This window comes from Coturnix japonica, chromosome 1 (genome assembly GCF_054131305.1).
Source record: "Coturnix japonica strain WE chromosome 1, WE-NBRP24, whole genome shotgun sequence".
NCBI lineage: Eukaryota > Metazoa > Chordata > Aves > Galliformes > Phasianidae > Coturnix > Coturnix japonica.
This window is the reverse complement of record NC_140663.1, coordinates 169,022,133-169,042,560: the sequence shown is the minus strand read 5'-3', so window position 1 is coordinate 169,042,560 and position 20,428 is coordinate 169,022,133. Positions and strand designations below refer to the sequence as shown.

Genomic DNA, 20,428 nt, shown 5'->3' with positions numbered 1-20,428 from the left:
GGCCGAGCAGCGCCGGAGGCTCCTCCCGACCCCGCTCTGTCGGAACGCGGGGCGCCCTCTGCCGCACGCCCGGGGACGCCGCCCGCTGCCGGGGGGACGCGGCGCTGCTGTGTCGGGTGGGAGCGCTGAGCGGACCCCGCGTGCTCCGACGTGTCACACCGGGGCGGGATGGGAAACGAGCGGGTTCCTCTGCCCGAGGTGTTGGGAGGAAACTCTCGTGCAGCTCAGGCGGTGTTGCGTTCATTGGTTAATTAGATGTGAGAGTGAGAACGTGTAGGTGGAATCAGAGTGTATCAGCAGGAGGGAGTTTGTTACACACGGTCTGAAGCGACTGGCCCGAAACAAGCACATTGAGCTCCCAGAATGTCCTCCCTGAACGGGATGGGGACAAAGCGGCCGAGGAGCCCCACCACAGCCCCTCAAACCCATCTGAGCCAGCAGGACCCCGACATCTGCACCTGCCCTGCAGTGCCATAGGATCATTGCATGGCTTGGGTTGGAGTGGACAACAAGGATCATCAAGTCGCATCCCCAGTGCCACCGGCAGGGCCACCAACCTTCAGATCCGGTACTAAAGCAGGCTGCCTGGGGCCAGATCACAGAATCACAGAATTGTAGGGGTTGGAAGGGACCTCTAGAGATCATCGAGTGCAACCCCCCTGCCAAAGCAGGCTCCCTACACCATGTCACACAGGTAGGTGTCCAGGCGGGTCTTAAATATCTCCAGAGAAGGAGACTCCACCACCTCCCTGGGCAGCCTGTTCCAGTGCTCCGTCACCCTCACTGTCAAGGTCAGGCACCTTGGTGTGCCCTCAGCTCAGCTATCACAGTGCCAGGCTGGTTCCTCCCCTGTGCTGCTCTGCTGGAAACACCCGCTGCTTCCAGATGGGGGCAGATGTTTCATCTTAAAAGTGTGCTGCCACTTTGAGATTAGAATTGGACTTGGCCGTTGTAAAGAAGCTCCTGGTGCTCCAATAACACTGAATTGCTTAGGGCTAAAGCAGAGAAGAAATCCAAACTTTCAGGTAATAAGAACTAAAGCATCCCTGGCACTGCAGTTATCTCCAAGGGCCTTATGGAGCAGTGCCAGGTAAAGGGCCACCTTTAAGCTCAGCAGTGTTCTGTGCACTGATGCACCTTTGGACATAGAGGTTTTTTGGCCAAGACGCCAGAGTTATCCATAATCATTCAGTGGGGCTATTATGTACGTTTAATGATCACCTGCAATGGCACGAGAAATGTGCTCGTAACAGTCATCACTTAAAGCCATTAAGGAGAGAGAAAATGCGTCACACATTGAATTCACCCTTGGCCCAACTCTGGGTAACAGTTCAGTCGATTTCAGGTTGTAATGAATGTGTGAATCTTTCCTATGTACCCCAGTAAAGTGCATTCCTCAAGGTGTAGGGCAAGACCTGCCCAGCCCCAGACCCTGTCAGTGGCTCCCTGCCATCACTCTGGCTTCACTAATGCTGTGTACCAGAGGGCTGCGCCTTAGGAATCACAGTTCCATCCCTAACCTTTAAGCAGAAGGCAGTAGGTGAGCTGCGTCTGTCCACAATAGATACGATTAACTGCTTTTTTGTTTAGCCATCGATTTATTCACCTGGCTTCCTCAAATGTCAGATATACGTTATGGGTTTGGTGGGTTTTTTTGGTCCAAGAGAAATAGGTCTGTTTGGAGTATTGATTGCAACAGTGCAGCCTGCAGAACGGCTCAGCCAAAGCTTTGCTTTGCACTTCAAGACGCTGCACCCTAATTTAATAAATAACCCCACACCTCCTTTGGATGTGGATGTAAAATCTGCTGCCAGGATTACATTGTGATCTGTATTCTTCTCTGTTTAATCTGGGGGTTGAGGGGGGGAGAAAGGCCTTTTCTGGTTTATTTTTAATTCTGAGCATGCAGTAATCTCCCCTTCAACCTGCTTAGAATTATAGATTTTGTATTCATTTTGCATCTGTAAAGAGAACGATGGGAAGAGAATGCTGTTCTTACATTCAGATGGTTGTTTTTCTCTTTGTATCCTCCATCTATGGGGCTGTGGTGGATTTTTCTTCTAAATATCTTCTTTAAATATCTGAGTGTATGGAGAGAAAGAGGGGAAACTCACCCATAAATGCTAATTGCAGTGCAACGGCTTCTTCTGTAGTTACAAGTTACAGAATGTAACGTTATGGGTGCGTACACAGAAACACCGCTGGACCTTTCCCTGCAGAGTGTTTCTGTTCCGGAGGAGCTGTAAAACCTTACAGGGAGAGTCATAGAATGGCCTGGATTGAAAAGGACCACAATGATCATCCAGTTCCAACCTCATGCTATGTGCAGGGTCACCGACCAGCAGACCAGGCTGCCCAGAGCCACATCCAGCCTGGCCTTGAAAATGAGTGACTGTTAGTTGTCGCTGTCTGAAAGTAACTGAGTAGTCTCTGAAAAATGAGAGAATCCATCCAGCTCTTCATCCGTATTCTCCATGATGGTTTCATTAGAGCTCCGTGATGGTTTCATTATAGATGTCACTCAGCGAACCGCCCCGGAGACTCTATTACTCTTTTGCTCTCTTCTGGACAGAGGGGACTCGTGGAGCTCAAAGTGTTGCAGAACAAGTTTCTCATAGAGGTACTTTTGGGAGCGAATTGGCTGTGAGCTGGAAGTGCCCAGGTGGGGAACAAGGCTTCAGAAACAAGCTCTTCATGCTCTCAGATGAAATGAAATGAAATGCTCTCAGCATAAGTGAAGAAAGAATGAGATTAAAAGCAGGTAAGCAGATAAATGAGGAGGGCAGAATACAAACGAGTATGACTTGAGGAGTTCTGGGAAGGTCTAAATTCTGACTGGAGGGTCTCATAAAGAAAAATAGCTGTAGTTCACCTAAAAACTGAGCCCAGAACTTGTGATGATCTCCACATACAGAAAGACAGAGCAAATCATCGCAGTGCTTTCTTCTGGCTGTACAAACTGTGGTGTAAGCTCTGCAAACAGAATGCATGTCTCTATTGCCAAGGCAGAACAAGTGGTGCTCAATGCCACCATTCTGCAGGGCTCCTCTGATGGCTGGAAAAGTTTCACAGTCCCATTGGTTTGCTCAGTGTGGAGACTGACAGGACCAGTAGAAGAATATGTCAGTTGTGATGGAAAACAAAAGACTGGATTCATCCGCTGCTGCAACATCATGGCTTCACTTAAGCCAATGAAAACATGTTAATTTCTATGAGGAGAAATTCTGATCCATGAATGTCTGAAGCTGAGGCTGCAGTGCACCAACACGCTGTCTGTCTTTCCCAGGAATTCTGGTTGCAGCAGGAGAATGGAGCTTCTTTTCCGTCAGGAAGGAATGCATCATGTACTGAAAGATCCCACCAAGATGTGACTGATCAGCAGAACTTTGGCTGGCCCAATCCAAAATATACAAGGACATCATTCAGAAACTTCAGACAGCCAATTTACATTGGGTGTGCTGGATACACTACAATGACTATTATATTTTGCAGTCTAATTCTGTAGCAAGCGTTTACTCTTTTTACGTTGCTTTTGCTGTCATGAGCGATCAAATGACAGATACAAAACTGACTTGATAATAATTATGTCATCTGCCTTCAAAGGCTCATGGCTCCAAAGCTAAGATAGGGAGCAGAAATTCATGGTGTTTCGCTGTGCTTTATCCTCCACGTAGCTAAATATTGTGACTAAAAGTCAGATTAGACAGTGACATCCGTACCTTGTTTTACAGGAGCGAAGAGATAAGTCATGACAAAGCTTTCTTCAGCGCAGACTATTGATATAAAGCCTTTAACAGCTCTGCCTATAATTTTTCTCTCTATCTCCTTTTTTGGCACTGAACAATGTGAAATTTACAAAAGCTACACCTCCAACTCTCTAAATCACAACCGTTCTCACAGTTGATGTCTATGTGCAACATGTCCACGCTCAGTCATCATAAATACATTAGCAGCTATGTGACCCATAGGTGTATGCTTGAGAAAAGATTTCCTCTGCTTTGAGATTTCTTTCTTAACGAAGAACATAACGTATCAGTCAGACCTTCCAAACCTGCATTGTAAGTGCAATTGCATCGTGCTGAGCAGCTTCCTGCTAAATGCTTTCAACTCCTATTGATCGTTAGGAACCGAACGCATGTGACTATTTACAGGAAGGGCTGGGACTGTTAGAGAATCAAGCACAATCTAATCCTATGAGCTCATATATTTCTAATTACCTTCAGGTATGGTTTGACGTTTTCTATTCTCTTAACATAAAAATAGACCAAGCTGGCAAACGCTGTCATTTCCTTCTGGGATTCTCACAGCAGCCATCAGCTGCCCGTTGCTGATGACGTTATCTTTCAGTGGTAAGGCACAAAATGTTTTGGAGAAACTTGAGTGTACAAAGATTTTATGCTTAGAAGTCAATGTGCAGATCCACAATGATCAGCAGGTAACCTGCCTCCCTTATGTGGACAAAAGCTCTAACGATGTGAGCTCTTATCTTTTACCTTAATTATTGTAGCTGGATATTCAAAAGACTGATCCAGTTGAGGACTTTCTCTCTAAACAATCAGGCCAATTCGATGGCATAGCAAAATCCAAAAGCTGTGAGTTGAAGTAGGAGAGTTTCCACCTTCAAGTAAAATGCAATCTGTGAGAATAACGAAATGGTAGGATGCCTTGCAAGGAAGCTGTAGATTCATTACAACTTAAGTTTCTTTTAAATAAAGTGTTAATATCCTTTTTATAAAATATGTCATCTAGAAGAAACTTACAGCTGGGAAACTTACAACGGGAGCTGGAGACACTGCAGTTCCTTTTGGTCTCAGAAACTATGAATGTGCGGAGTGTTTCTTCACAGATCCTTAGCGGGCAGGTAGAACTGTGTGCACAGTCGTTGCTTTGCTCACAGCACTCACCTCTCAGCACTGGGTCAGTGTCTGTAATGAATCTCACGTGTTGGGGCTTCAGGTCAACTTTGGGCCATGGAAGAGAGATCCTTCAGGTGTGGACCTCAAGATGGACGTGTGTGTTGGCAGATTCTGGCTGTAGACAGGCTGGTTACAGTCATGTCAATATCAGTCACTTTCATGCACATAATGATGAAAATGGAACATTTGTTTAGATCCAGCTGAAGAGAATTTGGTAACTTGATCAACTCCTTGGACTTTACCTTCCTCACCTCCATGTTTCTTGAAAGCTTTGTGCAGCCTGAGGGTTGTATTGCCATGCACAACTATGCAGGCTTAATTCCAGACTGAAAACTCTTTAATTTATTGATGTCAGACTTTCAGATCTCAGAATAAATGAAGGGCACTCCGTCTAGTTTCTGCAGTTCTGTCTGGGCTCATTTCCAAGGTCCTCCTTCACATTAAATCATGGATATAACATCTGATATTATCCCAGAGACAAAGTTCATCAACTTATTTTCCCCCAAGGTTTTATACTTATAGTGCAAACATACATTGCAGCACTGAGAGAAGTGAAGGAGGAGATGCTCTTTAAACCCCTACTCTTTCAGCCTCATAACTTGCGTGAGTAGGTGCTCCTCAGCCACAGGAGCAGCATCACAAAGGCAGGATGAGTGTGAAAGGCTGTTTTGAACCCAGACTTGTGTGGAAACCTAGAGTCAGGACTGAGGGCATTTCAAATCATATATTCCTGATGCCTTCTGGCTTGGAGTTCTAATTTGGGACATTTTCCAATGGTGATAAATATGATTTTGTACGCCAGCAGTTGAAATAATCTCTGCTTACATTTGGATTCATTGCTATGCATATTTCTACTTGTAAAAATATTAGAGATTAGCTCCTATCGCCTCCATCTTGGCAGTTGTGAGTTTTGTTTTGTTTTGTTTTAATGGAATTCAATCAGAAGAAAAAATCCAATGCATTTACACTCACAGGAAACCAGTCATGCAAAGCATTCGTTTAGGAATGAGATACAGTTACACTGAGTCAATACTAACGCAATTACCCACTTAAACAAGCTCAGCTACTCTATGCATTACTCAGTTCTGCACTGTTATATACTTGCTGCTGCTATTTTTTTTGTAACATTCTTGTCTGTATTCTCTTATTTCTGTGCTTTTAAGAACAACCGCTATTCGAAACATAGAAGTACACACCGTTGTCATGGAAAAGCTGCCTTACCTACACAGATACATTTCTTCCACTATAAACTAAACACAGGTGTGAGATCTGCAAACGGCACTTACAGCTCTGAGGCACCATAGGAGATTCAGGAGAGTCAGCCTGGACCATGAAAATCCTGCAGGAAGCTCTTTTTATTCCTGATGGGACAGAAGGTTTCTGCACTCCCAGTGGGACAAAAGCTTCTGTTTGTTTATTTATTAGTAGTTTTTGGAGCAGCAGGGAGATGATGGGGATGAGAATAATCTCTGTTAAACTGCCAGACAAAATGAAATTAGTCTTAGGTGAGTTACGATGTCTTATCTTCATCTATTCCAAACGTTTGTCAAGGCCAAGTTGGATGGGGCCCTTGGCAGCCTGACCCAGTGGGTGGCAACCTGCACAGCAATGGGGGAACAGGGTGGGCTTCAAGGTTCCTTCCAACCCGAGCCATTCTATGATGATTCCATGATGATTCCATGATATTATTGCAATTTAAACTATTCTTATACGCTCTTTGTTACGAAATGACAGAGTACTGAAGGTAAAGATCAACATTTCTCATTTGAAGAATGTTCTAAGAGCGAATTGTAATTATTTCCTGATATAAATGGTTTTGAAATGGGTGGCTCCATATAGAAACCCCACTTCTGTAGAAATGGAACAATCAAAGAAAATTGTTTCAATAAGAGTTGTAACTAATCTGGTTTATCACCAGTTCTCAAAGATGAACGCTGAAGGTTTGCAGTGAGCCTTTTTTGGTGAGCCCCTGGAATCAATGGGAACCTTTTACTAACTTCTGAAGATGTTTGCAAAGTGTTATCATTCAAAATTCTTGTGTCAAACTCATAATAGAGGTTGGAAGTAGGTCTTACTTCTTAGAGAAGCCTACTGAGGTTTGCCATATTATTGCCCAGCAATTTAACAGGCACTAACGTTAATGATTAAACACCCCCCTGTGCATCCATGCAGCACGTAGCTGCCTGCTTCCTCATCAGCTGCAGTCGGAGGAAGGTACTTCTCCACCAAGTTGAATGCGTGCAGTCTTAGTTGATCCTACAACACCCGGAATTAACCTGGAGTGCTGCGCTAATAACAGTTACAAGTCCCTTAGTAAGGAACCAGAGCAAAAAGCAAGTAGAAAAGACGCCCCGGAGCAAAGAGGTTTGATGCCATGTAGCATCATGGCCAAATGTAAGCCTGCATTATGCATCTTCTGCCTAGCACTCACCATACATTTTGAGTATATTACTTAATAAATTAAAACTCATACATTCCCTGGAGAATAGATGAGAAGCCCCCTCCCCTCTCCAGACACCTGCATTAGTCACTGGGTTTCTGAGCCATAATCTCTCAGGTTCCTGTGAATATTAATTATTCTTCACAAAGTGGAATATCTTAGCAGAGGTGTCCAGCAGCGCTCTGTAGCCTGGTCATTATGGCTCTCTGCAGGAAAAACAAGCTCAAAGCTTGACTCCAGAAGAAGCAACCATGAATCCAGGACTGTGTTCAAATCTAGGCTCCTTATCAGAGGGCTGTTAGTTAGAATGGGCTTATCAGGACCACCCAGCAGAGCTTAGCCCAAGTCTAATCCAAGCAACCTCCTAGCAGTATGTTAGTCACAAGACCACTGCTGACATTAATATTCCTTCCTCTGGTGTTAATCATTAGTTAGAAATATCACTGCAGTACTATTTTCGAGGCAGAAGGAAAGAAGGTAGAGCATCCATAATGCTTGATGTGTCGTGAGAGGGATACGAAGCAGTAGCTCCTTGGGAAAGCATAATGCTGGAAACCAACATTGACTCCATCCCTCTGCAGCTCACAACTGTGAAATGGCTGTTTTGTCGAGCTTGTCAGCAATCTGCATCACTCAGTTGTCAACACAGAGAGCCCGGGTTGGCTCACAGCGCCGCAGTTTCCAGTTGATGAGCTGGTTGAATTGATACATTCACTTTGGGAAATAAACTAAGAATATTCTCATTTTGAGCGAAGCAAGCACTGCATGAATATCCCCCTCAACTAAAAGAGAGACATGACCAGAGTGTGCATAAGGCAAGGTGTGATTAGCAGGACGGGAAGAAAGAGAGGCAACATGTCTTTTGGAGGGAATTGTTTCATTCATTTTGTCTTGGATATTCCAAAGGAGATTCTATTTCCTGTATAGGTTGTATGTGCCATCAGAAGCCAATGAGAACTCATTCATTCACTTTTTCCCTGGCTCCTGTTTCCTCTCACAATGCATTCACTGCCTGACTGTGGGTACAGATTAGCAGTCGTGTGCAGGCTGCATTTCTTCTCCAAAGAAGGGAGATGGTTTCTTTGCAAATATGGAATTAAAGACTCAGGAATTAATGACTCTATGATTGCCGAGCTGGACGCAGGAGGGACCAATCCTTGTAAAGCATCAAGGACAAATATCATCTCTAAAAACAATGCACAGGAGCAGGAGTTAGGGGACAGCTAGCGAGCAGGAAGCCTCACTCCATTGCTTGGGTGCTGAAGCAAGGCAGGCTGGTCTTGAAGTTGAATGACATAGTGGTAATAAGAACAATTCATTGTTTAGCACTGCTCTTACAGGCAGTACTTCATCATTTTCTGATGCAGGGAAAGAAGGAGCTCAGTTTTCTCTTTTATTTTTTACAAATGTAGCATGCACAGAAGGGATCCCTCAAGTTTTATGTAATCTGTTGCTGTTAGCATTTCCTGCCACTGGCATTCATTCTCCTTACTGCTTCTCTTACTGCTACATTTGCCATAGGTCTGAGCACATAATAGCGATGCAGATCATGTTAGCATAAAGATCAGAACAGTGTCTCACTACCTTGCTGCAACAGCTGCCGCAAAAACACACTTTCTATTCCTGTTTCTGTTTGACAGAAAAATCTTCCCCCCCAAAAAAACCTTTAGATAAATTAAACATTCCTAATGTACAGCATTTAGTGTCAAACTTTCCTATTTTATGATTATTTTTCTCTGTCAACTTGATATAGAGCACGTATAATTGGGAGCCTTACAATCCTGCAGTGCTAATTGAACCTCCAAAACTCTGGGCTTATTTTGTTTCTGGTATTGATAGCAATCCTTAATTATGCTGGTATTGTTGAAACTATCTGTCTCAGCACACTCTTATCTGTCGGGTTGGACTTCATTTCACATCGCATATTTACAGTTGGAGGCTTGACAAGAGGCAGAAGCAATCAAATGGCATTGTCTGGCAGAGCAGTGGGGAAACTGCCACATCTCTGGTGCAAAATATTAATAATAGACTGTGTGCTGCCTTTGTAAAACAAAAACATGCCTCGCTTAAACTGCTTTAAAGTTGCATCTCGTGTGATGCTGTCAGTATGGGGCCCCAGTGTCAGACATCTAAAGGCGGTTTAATCTTTGTAGAGCTCTTTTCCTTGCAAATCACGCTGTAAGCTCCCGCTGCTGATCTCAGGGTAAGATGCTTACATTAAACTGTTGCTGCAGATAGGAAGGAGCAAACTGTTGCTGGGCAGAAGACGAGCCTGTAAGCCATGAATGTGCTGACGCTGGGAAGGAACAGCCTGCTCTTGCCAAGCGAGGGATCTGTTCAGGTGCAAGCTTGAATTTAGAGCCAGGCTTGTCTGGAATGCAAGGTACTACTGCTGCTACGAGTACCTGGAGAGCCAGGCACTTGACTGCTGCATCTGGCAACAGCTGGGAAGAACCCACATAGGTGTATCTCCCTCCCTTGCTGAGATTGATCCAAGGAGGCAGGGATAAAACTAGTTCTATTAAATGGAAAAAACAGAAAGATTTAGGAAGGGGCAGCAAAAGGATATTTAAAAGACATTCCCAGAATTGTTAAGACTTCAGAAACATATGAAGATACTTCAGGGACTTATTTGCATTCCAGATATATAACCACTCCATGGCACATTTTCTGTGTTCCATCAAGGCCTAAATATTTGGATTGAAGGCAATGCAGTGCAGCAAGCCTGGATTTTATTAATCTCACCTGAAGAATGAGAAAAGGCTAAATGAGAACCACCAGAAATGCAGGTGTTGGTGAGGAGAAGAGCAAGTCCCCGCAATATACTTGCAAAGCATATCTTGTCTTCATCAGGAAATGCAGAGCCCATCTGCTTGGCATGGATCCTAGCTGGATAGCAGTTTGTTTAGCAGTGATGGAACGCTCCCTCTACATTACTTCCTAATGGATAATTGCAAAATATTCTGTAATGATGACGTGCTTGAGCTGTTAATTGATTATGAAATGCTTTAAGAGCTTTATGAAAAGCATAAGAGAAAATTATTATCGGATCATGCTGCTCATTAGCTTTAAAGAAAATGAATACGCTGCATTTTCAACTGGCTCGTAAACTTCTTTTGTTTGGAAATAGATCCATGTCACACACTTTTTGTCTGGTAATGTCAATGACTGCTGCCTGCACAAATGGATATGTGTTCTGAGACCATAAGGGCCAGCACCGAGCTGTCAACTGGAGCTGTTCCCATTGACTGCAGAAGGACGCGGGGCAGTGCTTGTTTGCCTAAGTGCAAAACAAATGTTTGTGGAAGAGCTGGAGGTCAGATCTACACTCTCAGACTCCTGTGCTGGCGCAGCAGCCATAGGATTCTTTGAGAGGTAAAAATTCTTATTTCTGAACTGGAAGCATTATTATAACCTAAAAATCCCTAAATCTGTGGCCCTTCATTTGGCTGCTACTGCAGTAGTTGTGTAAACACTTCTCTTTGAAAACCTGATAGTAAGTTTCCTAAGGAATTTGTAAGATAGATCCTGTAAGGAAACTCACCTTGGCAGCATGTGTTTTCCCCCGTTCCTGCTCTGTGCTTTTGGAAGTCACACTGACAATGAGGAGAGCACAATTCTGAAGGCATCAGGATCCTACACACTAGGTAAGCACTGGCTGATCCTACCACGGCCCAGACTGACCTGCCATTTTACACTATGACAAACCTCTGCTAGGAAGCAAGCTTAACAGGAGCCGGAGTGCTTCAAACATTGCGTGAATGTGACCCCAGGTAAGTTATCACTGCACATATTTAGTGTTATCCGAGCCTGATACAGAATATTCTGTGGTGTGAGGTGCTCAGCTGATGCCTTCGGTGCAGGGGAGAAGGCAAAGAAGAGACAGAGCAGCATGGGGTCACATCCCCACCAGGTAAGACCAAAAATTTACAGGTAAAACTGATTTTCCATACGGAGAACATATCTCATTCTCTGTATACATCAGTTTTTATCATCAAATTTTCTGACTCAGAGTTGGCCTTGGCAACATCAGCTTAATTGGTTTTCTTGTTGATTTTTACCCTTGGAAGGAGTTTCACGTGAGAAACAATTCCTGACTAAGTAGGTGTTTTATTTTCGATTCAGATTTTCAAAACTTGAATATCAAGAGTATCAAACCCTGTTGGAATATTAATCTCAGCAGAGGAGAGTCCACATGAATTTACATCTGTGTAGTGTCACTGGTGTCAGTGACATACAAACTGGCCCTCATGTTGGCTCTGATGCATAAAAGCAGTCTTTCTACCTGCAGGTTCAGTATTCTTTCATCTCAAATACTCAAAATTTGGTTACAGTCACCTTCTTTAAGCCTCATGCCTAGTTTCAAGAAGGAATTTAAACACTTAAGGAATGGCTCGGCCCCAGCAAGAGAACTGCCCTGCGCACTCATCGCCTGTTCAGCCAGTGAGTGCCACTCAAACACGGAAATTAACATGGAGGACTTAGACCTGTTTTGAATCTCAGTCCTGATCCTTCGTGTAAATAGTGAAAATTAGTGTAAAGCTGGATTTCATCTTTAGATCCCAAACCTGCCCTGAGTAAACAACAGCTGACAGCTCACCATTTTTTAGAATGCAGACCTCAGAAAGAAATTAAGTCGAAAACATGAGAGTTGTATTTGTGTTTTCGATCTGTACCTCCTCACAAATAATGCTGTTGTCACCACTTACTCGGAAATGAACAGATATTTTGCAAAAAGCTTTTCAATTTCTACAGAAAAGCGTGGACCTCTCATTTCTGCACTCAGCCTCGAGGAGTTGGTAGCTCCCACTTCACTGCAGACCTCAAATGCTGTCAGGTAGTACCAGGGCTCAGGAATAGCTGCAAATTGAAAGTGAATTCTGGGTATTCATATGTAAATGAAAGTAACTGATGTCCCATTGTGCTTTTGCTTTCAAAAACTGGGGGAAAAAAAACCATAATAAAGTATTTGCATATAAAAAGGCTTTTAACTCACATTCTTTGCTCATTGGCAATCTTCAGAAGCCCATTATTCCTCCCTGCTGTTAAATTTACCTAGAAAAAAACATTCACATTACTGGTCATATAGAATTTCATAAAAAATAATTTCTTCTTCATTTATTTCCATCGGATGCAAAGCTCGACAAGGGGCAATTATTTCTAGGCACCAAGTGGTAGAACAATGTGAGATTCTGGTTCTGTCGCTGTTTGTTTTCAGATGAGCCTGGCTAAAGGTATAAATGTGCCATTTGTCAATACCACAATCACGCACCCTGGATGTGTTTATAACTGTTTGGAAGTGGTGCTGAGGGACATGATTTAGTGGAGGGTTGTTTGTTAGGGTAGTATGGTCAGGTCGTGGTTGGACTTGATGATCTTTGAGGTCTTACCCAACCTGAGCAATTCTATGATTCAGCAGAAAGTCTTATTGTGAGGGAGAAGGAAGCACTGATATCTTGAGTTTTTAATCCTGAGCTGTGTGACCGGATAACTGCAAGCAAATGGCTCCATCTTTTGAGGACTCGTTTCAGTATTACATCTACAGGTGTAAGTTTGGAACAACTCCATGGAAATCAATGGAGTTACAATGCTAATCCAATGTTGTTACTGTAAATGGGGTTAATGACATTCCCCTCTCTCCCAGGTTATCACAAGGATGTCTAAGGAATGTTGACTCTTTGCTGTGTAAAATTCTACTACTAATATTACTGTTAGTGCAGGATTTTGTACTGTACAGCTGAAAGAAACAGTTAACACGCAGGTATTCATGCTCAGCGCACTCTGCCAAAGAGCCATCATAATATTTTGGCTTTCATTATAGCACCTTGAGCAATTTTTCCATGACTGCTCTCATTATGAAAAGAAGTATGGCCTGTTATATTGGGAAATCACCCAGGTGCATATAAATAAATGAACAGCAAAACATTACTAAGTGTAAACTGTGCTAAACAATTCAGAGAGAACATCCTAAGTTTATAATCATCAGCTCTTATTCTGCAAAGCAATTTGTTGTTATATATATGCAGCGAGGAGGAATGAAATACACATGGGCAAAACAGTGGCCTGAAAACTAATGATTGCCAGAAGTGACCTGCAGCTTTCAGGCAATCCTTTGAGCATTTTTCTGTCTTGTTATTTCTGTATATAAAAGAGAACCATCTTTGCAAGTAGTAGTGAGGTTACCAGACATGAAAGCCCTGGCATATACCTATCCAATGCAAACTAGAATGTCACTTTAATTCTTAATACCTCAGATCTAGCAGTTCACAGAGTGATCATAGAGTCACAGAACGGCTTGGGTTGGAAGGGACCTCAAGGATCATGAAGCTCCAAACCCCCTCCCACAGGCAGGGCCACCAACCTCCACATTCAATGCTGGACCAGGCTGCCCAGGGCCCCATCCAACCTGGCCTTGAACACCTCCAGGGATGGGGCATCCACAACCTCCCTGGGCAGCTGTTCCAGCACCTCACCACTCATAGTAAAGAACTTCGAGGAAGAGCAGAGTGGGAGTGAGGCCACCATTTCCAGAGGCCATCCCATGGAGCTGCTCCCATCGCTGCTATTGCCATGGAAAAAAGCTTGCCTGCCAAACAACCATAAAGGCACAACACAAAATTCTGTCCCCTCATTAGAGAAACCCGCCTTGTGAATCACTGTCTTAAGTGTTTGGACCTCCTTTTTCCAATGACAGTGACAAGCAGGATCTCAAGCTGGCCCGTAGCATTATACTGTGACAGCAGCATTGCTACCGCTTCCACATCATCAGACTGCTCTGAGTGGTTTCATCAGCTTGATATAAGAAAGATAAGCTAAAACATGCTTTGTTGCAATAATATCTGCCAGAAGAAATAAAGGTATTGCAACAAACACTGGAAATTACACACTGGGAAGAGATTTGATTTCCAAAAGCAGGTGCTCACATGATAAGAGAAAAAGAAGCCACAGTGTTTCCTATGATGAATTAATTTGGGAAATAAATTAATCAAGTGCTTTTTCCTGTAGCCTTTATGAACTATCAGTAGCACCTGCTTGGCTAACTTGTCCTGAAAAAGAGCTTGTTATATCTAATTGGACATACTGCGTAGTAAAGAATTGTATGATAAAATTATGAATGCTATATCCAATCAGAAAAATGCTCGGTGGTGTTCATTACTTGATTCCAGTGGTGGATGTCTGCCAGGAGACATTTAACTACAGTGTGCATTTGGGTTAGGTTAATACATTTTGAGAACAGAATCAGCCCTGACAACAGGGAAGTCATCTATTAGAAGCAGTAACTCAAAGATCGTAGCAAAACTGCTTGTTATAAAAGCCATAAACTTGGGAAGCCATCAACGTTTATGGACATTCATTATGTCTGATTTAAATAGATGGCTGAGCAGAAGAGGTGAGGATTTCTTAAGAGCTTGTGACTTGACCACAGTGAATCCAAATGATTGAACACATCTCAAAATACAGAATATAGTTTATATCTTTCCCTACAGTCAAAAACAAAGACAAAATAGACACTTAAAAGATGCACAGGTGAGAGCAAGAGCACCTACATCTGCACTGCTTACAGTTATAGAATCATGGAACAATGAAATTACCAAGGTTGGAAGAGATCTCCAAAATCATCCAGTCCAGTTGTCCACAGAACACAGTATTTCCTCCCTAAATAATGTCCCTTAGTGCGCCTTGTACACCTCCAGGGACAGTGACTCCACCATCTCCCTGGGCAGCTCATTCCAGCTCCTAACCACTCTTTCAGAGAAGAAATTTTTCCTAATATCCAACCTCAGTCTCCTTGGAGCAACTTGAGGCCATTCCCTCTCTGGTTTCTGGATGAAGGGGTAGAGTGCACCTTCAGTAAACCCAGACATGACACAGAACTGGGAGGAGTGGCTGGTTCACCAGAGGGCTGTGCAGACATCAAGTGAAACCTTGACATGTTGAAGAGGTCGGCAGGCAGGAATGTCTTGAAGTTCAACAAGAACTGCAGAGTCCAGTATCTGGGGAGAGACAATGACAAGTGCTGATTGGCCTTGTGTGCGTAAATTTTAACCTTGTCACTCTCCTTCATCCAAAATACAAGTCTGGCACTGATTCATGCCCAGCTGCTCTTTGATACCTGCAGGGGAATGAGTTGTCTGACCAGCCAACCCAGTCTGCATGAGAGGAAGCTGATAGATGGCATGCAACAGGGCTTTATTTGCTCCTCAATATGTGTTTACCCTGCATCACAGAATATCTATTTGTCAAATATTAATTGAATTCTCCAACATTTGGCATATTTGCATAACTATTATGAAATGGAGCATTATCTCCCTTGGCATTATATGCATTTCCCTTAGATGGTGTCTCTTTGATCCATTAATCATGTTTCCTGTATCCTCCCACTGAAGCTTAATTGCACACATCCTACAGAACACACTCACAAAGAAAGAAATTAGCTCTATGTAAATCTAAAGTTATTACTTTGCATCTATAAACATAAAACAATTAAATTATCCACTAAAAAGGACAGCAATGAAATTTTGGATGAGCAACAATCACTTAAGGAAGCAGATTGAAGTAATTTTATTGGCCAGTGGGAAAGAATGGTTTTCCTTTGCCAAGGACATTGCTGGGGCAAATAATACAGCTGCCCTTGTCTTTCAACAGGAGTTGTTCTCAGAACAGCTTGAGCATGTTCTGTTGGGCTGGAAGAATCCCAGGCGTATATACAGACTGGAAGGAGCAGTCCTTGAAAGTAGCCCTGCAGAGAAGGACCTGAGGGTCCTGGTGGATTAAAAACTTAACATGAGCCAGCAGTGTGCTCTTGCAGCTCAGAAAGCAAATGGGATCCTGGGCTCCATCAGAAGAGAGGTGGCCAGCAGAGATAGGGAGGTGACTGTCCCTCTCTACTCTGCACTCGTGAGGCCCCATCTGGAGTGCTGTGCCCAGGTCTGGGGCCACCAATACAAGAAGGACAGAGAGCTGTTGGAGAGGGCCCCAAGGAGGGCCACAAAGATGATCAGGGGGGTGGAACACCTCTCCTATGAAGACAAGCTCAGAAAGCTGGGATTGTTCAGCCTGAAGAAAAGAAGATTGTGGGGTGACCTCATTGCAGCCTTATAGTACCTCAAGGGAGTCAATAAACAGGAAGGGAGTCAATCCCTTACAGGGGCAGATAACAGCAGGACAAGGGGAAATGGTTTTAAGTTGAAAGTGGGAAGATTTAGGTTGGATGTCAAGGGGAAGTTCTTTAATATGAGAGTGGGGAGGTGCTGGCACAGGCTGCCCACAGAGGCTGTGGATGCTCCGTCCCTGGAGGTGTTCAAGGCCATGGATGGGGCCCTGGGTAGCCTGGTCTAGTATTAATATTGGCAGCCATGACTGTGGTGGAGGGGTTGGAGCTTCATGATCCTTGAGGTCCCTTCCAATCTGGTCCATTCTGTGATTCTGTGAGCATGTAAAAGCAAATCTAGAAGTTTTATTAAGAAGGCTTATCAAGATCGGAATTCTGGAGCTCAGTTGCATTTATCAAATTAAGCCCTAAGAGACTAAGCTGAGGATACCTGCACTAAAATCTATGATGTCCCAGAAAACTAAACAGTTTTTTTCCAAGTCCCTCATCCTGGTGCAAATCCGTTCTCAAGCCTTGTAAATTCTTTTCCAAACTTGACTTTTTAAGGTTCTCTTTGAGATGTATTCCTTCCATAAAGCCTTCTAATGACTCCATCTACAGAATCAGTTTCTCTCTACTAAAGAAAACATCAAAGATAATTTGTGATAGGATGGTAACCTGGTGTACTGCAGGTCCGTCTGATCATATAGTCTGTTTGATTCAGGCTGTGAGGGCTTGGATCCACTCTTCTCTCCATTAACATTCTGTTGGTATTTCATAAAGAACATCATGGTCATTTAATGGATAATTTCATGATAATGACAGGTACATTTTTGAGAGGAACCCACATTCTTTATCTCCCTCCGCATTTCAGCCAGTGATGGTGGTAGTACCTAGCACACAGCTTGCACTGACTTGTGTGCAAATGACTATTGAGACATTCTAAGGTATTCTGATTGAATCCTTTCATCACTTATCAAATTGGCCAAAGCTGAACATTTACTCTTCTTTTTCCTTATAATATCATCCAGAACCTTTTACCTGTTCTTCAGCAGTTTGTAGACCTGAAGCCTTCCAAATGTTCTTACATTAATTTTATTGCTTACAATACAGCCTTTGGATGGCATTTTGAGAGAATATGAGGCTTGTGAAAATTTCAGCAGACACTTTCAATATACACTTAATGTGCTGGACAGTGCCAAGGGAGAATTCATGCCAAAAAACATTATCCAGTGCTAGTTTCTGATTCCCTTTGCTAGTCTTCCTACGTATAACAAACACAAGCAATCGAATGGAGAAGGTAAATAGTATAAAGAAAGCCAAGGTTAGGTTGGAGAAATAGTAGCAGTTTTTGTTTTAGCCTTTAGCATCTTTCTAATGACTAGAAACTGCAAGTAGGGAGTCTATACAGGCAATGTTCTTAGTATGGCACTAGAACGTGTAGCTCCTCAGCCTCTCCTACATGACAAGGAGCATAATAATGAAAGTTATTCTTCCTCAACTGTCAAGAAAATTTATTTCAAAATCAGTCTTGGGCAGAGACTACTGTAGGCTGTGCCTGCATGGGCTGCACACACTGTATCACTCAGCTTCTAAAATGAAAATCAGCTTTTTCTTCTTGTTAGGAACCATCTGTCTTTGCAAGGTTTACGTATAAAAACTGCACTTAAATCGAATTGTTTAACAAAAACACACGGTGATTTTGAGATCATATTAACCGGAGGATCGCAAACCTTTGTAAAACCACATTCCTGTTAGTTGCTGGTGGTCGTGGTAATTAGATATTCATTGTTAAGTGCTAACAAAGATGAAACAGCATGACAAAAGTAATCAGGGATCAAAACAAAACGAGCCATAGGGAAACATTTAAGAGCATATAATAATATGCTATGTGACACTGAGGAAAGCTGAATGCGGAGAATAGCCAATTCAAACTGAGTGAAGCTCTTATTTTATTCAGATACTTCAGTAATCAGCAAGAAGGAGACAAGAAACAAAAAACTGCATTACCGTCTAATGAGGTGCTGGAGCTCTTGGGATGGGGTGTGAGGGGGGAGTAGTGTCTGAATATGACACTTTCTTTAAAGCTCTTCCTTCAGACCTTATCAAGGAGAACACTGAATTCTTGCAGAGTGCCAGGGTGAGCTGTCAGGTGGTTGTACTGTTCCATTAGCAGAGCTCAGAAAACCTGTTCAGCCAAAAAGGCAGAAAAGCCTGCAAAAAACAGCCTTCCTCCATAAGAGCGAGGGACACAGCAGCCAGCAAAGAATTTATAACACAGAAAGAAGCAAGCACCCCTGTGTGGCAATAAGAGATAAATCTGGTCTATTCACCGTGCCCATGAGCAGGGAATCTGTTCTCTCAGACTGATCTTAGATCCAGAAATACAGCATACCAAGACAATGTGTCTGTGCCAGCATCTCTCTTGGTGGTTCACAGGTTGGTCAACAAGTGTTCTCTGCTCTTCAAAGCCATATTCCAAGATAGCTGATGGCCTGTCTGGAAAATAAGTTCATATTTACCCCTTATGAATTTATAGATAACTCTTCTAAGTACATTCCTTTACCCATAGGAGAAATATGACTGCATGGGAACTATTATCTCCAGTTTCATATGTGCCCAGCTGCCCATATTACTGCATCACTACACAGCCCTTATAAAAGGAACACACCTACTTCCTAAGAGGAAAGAATTAACATAGGCCAGCAATACTGCAATTCAAACGGGTGTGTTAAAGCACAGAAAGCATTATCATATTAAAATAGCTGCTAAATCTCTGGTTTTAAGTATACGTATGAAAATTAAGGGACAGCAGAAATAAATCTGTAATATGCTGACGAGAAAACACCTTGAAATAAAGTTCTTATCCAGTACACGTAGGTTTCATAACTTCTTTTTTTCTGCAGCATATATTTGACCTCTTTCACATCTTATAAGAGGGCTATAAAATCCATAATCTCATTTACTCTTTTAATAGACTGCCTTCAATTTTTTATATTATTTTTTATTTTTACCTGCTGACCTGCAGGATAAACCTATTTAGAAGAGCTGTTATTGCACAGAGCACTGCAAATGAAAATGCTGAAGGACAAAAAAATCCAATAAGGAGAGTGGAAAATACATTCAGAAGGACACTGCTTAAGTTTAATGTATTCACTGTGCATACTGTGAAACATCTGGCTGTCTTTAAGGTACGATCAGGTATTAACTTTGTAGCCAGCTATTACAGGGAGCAGTTTGTAGCAAGGTGCTTCACAGGAAGGAAATTATCTCCCTAAATGATCCTATAGCACAGAAGTCACACAGAATCACAGAACTGTAGGGGTTGGAAGGGACCTCTAGAGATCATCGAGTCCAACCCCCCTGCCAAAGCAGGTTCCCTACACCAGGTAGCACAGGTAGGCGTCCAGGCGGGTCTTAAATGTCTCCAGAGAAGGAGACTCCACCACCTCCCTGGGCAGCCTGTTCCAGTGCTCAGTCACACTCACAAGTAAAGAAGTTCTTGCGCACATTCGTGCGGAACTTCCTATGCTGTACTTTCATCCCATTACCCCTAGTCCTGTCCCCACACACTACTGAAAAGAGACCAGCCTCACCACTATGGCTCCCACACCTCAGGTATTTATAAACATGGATCAAGTCCTCTCTCAGCCTTCTTTTCTCAAGGCTAAACAGACCCAGTTCCCTAAGTCTCTCCTCACAGGGGAGATGCTCCAGGCCCTTCACCATCTTAGTGGCCCTCCGCTGGTCTCTTTCCAAGAGATCCCTGTCTTTTTTGTACTGGGGAGCCCAGAACTGGACACAATATTCCAGATGAGGCCTCACCAGGGCAGAGCAGAGGGATTGATCATCTCTACTCTACATCTTGGGCCGAGCCAACACACGGTGCCACACACGGAACCACAGTGACACGGATCGGCACAAGCCGGGACCTGAGGAGGCGGTTTCCTCTCCGTTTCCCGCCGCGCTCGCGCTGATTTG

General features: G+C 43.3%; 1 long non-coding RNA gene across 2 annotated transcripts; it reads right to left on the bottom strand.

The window, feature by feature from the left end:
• Positions 1–11,482: 11,482 nt before the first annotated feature.
• Positions 11,483–20,419, bottom strand: LOC107308442 (uncharacterized). Of its 2 annotated transcripts, XR_014942240.1 has the most exons (4): positions 20,273–20,419; positions 18,843–18,946; positions 12,353–12,411; positions 11,483–12,216 (listed from the first exon to the last, which is right to left on the bottom strand). It is a non-coding gene; the product is annotated as an uncharacterized LOC107308442 (long non-coding RNA). The 2 variants fall into 2 exon arrangements; XR_014942241.1 differs by lacking the exons at positions 11,483–12,216; positions 12,353–12,411 and adding an exon at positions 14,805–15,350 and having other exon boundaries at positions 20,273–20,361.
• Positions 20,420–20,428: the final 9 nt, after the last annotated feature.